The 1926-nt window shown below is 34.7% G+C and overlaps 1 protein-coding gene across 1 annotated transcript in view; it reads left to right on the top strand.

Moving 5' to 3' along the window:
• The window catches only part of adam19a (ADAM metallopeptidase domain 19a), a gene marked incomplete in the record, with an annotated part of 346817 nt that overhangs the window by 315863 nt on the left and 29028 nt on the right, over window positions 1-1926 (top strand).

The raw sequence follows: 1926 nt of genomic DNA, 5'->3' as shown, positions 1-1926 counted from the left end.
GGTCCCACAGTGCATGCTGGGAAGCCTGTTGGAGGACAGATACTGTAGCTGAGTGAAGAGGCTGAACTGATAGTTACTGTGATGTTACATGCTGAGTCAGATACAGGACTGGAGGAATACTCCACAGCTCCCAGCTACTCTGGCTGTCACACACAGATTGTGTGTGTGTGTGTGTGTGTGTGTGTGTGTGTGTGTGTGTTTGCTTGTTTAGCTGTTAACACAGTAGTTCTTGAACCACTTGATGAGTTTTAATGAAACTCTTGGAAAATAATCATGGTGGTACTGTAAGTGGATAGTACTTTATATTTTATGACTTTACAGCTTTGGTTCTYCTTTACTTTGGATCAAGTCAAGGTTGTTTTTAGCAGCCATGCTCAGGAAAAGCTTCCTGCTGAGCTTCACACAGCAGGCAGTCATACAGTAGTTAAGATGTCTCCTGACTAAAAGCACTAATAACTTTAATACCTGAGGGCTTTTTTTAAGAAGTTCTACYTTTCAAAGTAYATTTGGCAAATTACCTCTGAACCARCTCTCTGCTGATCATTAACTTTCAGAGACACTTTATTAATTTCACCTACAAAACTTTTACAAACAAACATTTCTGCTGTGGTTTGAGTTGTTTTCTTTGAGCCAAAAACTGAAACAACTATCAGTGGTTAATGTTTTATTGATCTATTTTTACAACTTTTTGTCAGCACTAAAAGTTGGCACAGCAGTTTTTTCTGCTTATTCCTGTTTAACCTTGATTCAACACTTCATGTTAATGTTGTCTCCTCAGCTGTTTAAAACTAAAACTCTTCAAAGCTAAAGTTTGTCCCTGAAGTCCAACACCCACTAATTTAATCCCAAGTGCTCTTAAGGGATAGTCACTGTTGTAGAATGCAATGATTACTATATAAATTTTTATTTATTTATTTATTTATTTATTTATTTATTTATTTATTTTGCATTTGGACTACACAAGTGTTAAAAAAACAGACAAACCAATCATGGAAACACTATAGCACATTGCTGATGATTACCAAAGACTTTTTAAAGAGTTTTTTTGGATGAATTACAGTAATCCAGTCTAGACGTGATAAACTCATGGATCAGTTTTTCCTCGTAATTTTTGGACGAGATGTTTCTAATTTTAGTGATATTACGCAGATGGAAGAAGGCGGTCCTGGTAACATTTTTAATGTGGGGGTTAAAAGACATATCCTGATCAAAAATAACACCAAGGTTCTTTACATTAGAACTGGAGGTCAGATTAATGCCATCCAGAGAAGGTGAAAGGCTACAAGGATGATCCTTAAGATGTTCAGGTCCAAAAACCATAACCTCTGTCTTATCTGAGTTRAGAAGCAGAAAGAAAAACATACTACTGATGGTATGATGTCATCATCTCAGAGTTTAAGCAGATTTGTTTTTTGATGGGTCAGGACTGTTTTCATGKCATTTAACACTTTTCTTTTACTTCCTTCTACCTCTCAGTTTAGTTAACTTAACCCRTACTTAAGTCTGATATTAAAGTCCTCATCTTATTCTACAAAGTTTATTTTTAAATGGCTGTTGCTGTTTTTACTCCTCTGTGCAGAACTTAACCCAATGATACTATTAAAATGCATTTCACYCTTTGCCTTGATGAGAACAGTCGTATTCTAACTTTCATTGTGCAGTTAAAACATGAGAGGACACAAAAATAAAATATCTGTTGTAAGGGTTTATACTTACARTTCTTATAACAAGGTTATAAGAGTAATTTAWTTAGCAAGGATCTCTTAWTTTGGATAAACATTTCTTTAGTGCAAAAATGAATGGACACAAAAAGTAACTCTCAGTCAGTGAATGTTGATTTGAACCATAATATGCAATCATTTATTTTACAAATCATACAAAATTGACTAGACTACACCTGATTGTGAACAATTAATTTCCTATAAA

This window comes from Austrofundulus limnaeus, unplaced genomic scaffold (genome assembly GCF_001266775.1).
Source record: "Austrofundulus limnaeus strain Quisiro unplaced genomic scaffold, Austrofundulus_limnaeus-1.0 Scaffold18, whole genome shotgun sequence".
NCBI classification, from domain to species: Eukaryota; Metazoa; Chordata; class Actinopteri; order Cyprinodontiformes; family Rivulidae; genus Austrofundulus; species Austrofundulus limnaeus.
The sequence above is the reverse complement of the archived record's forward strand: the minus strand, read 5'-3'. Positions and strand labels throughout refer to the sequence as shown.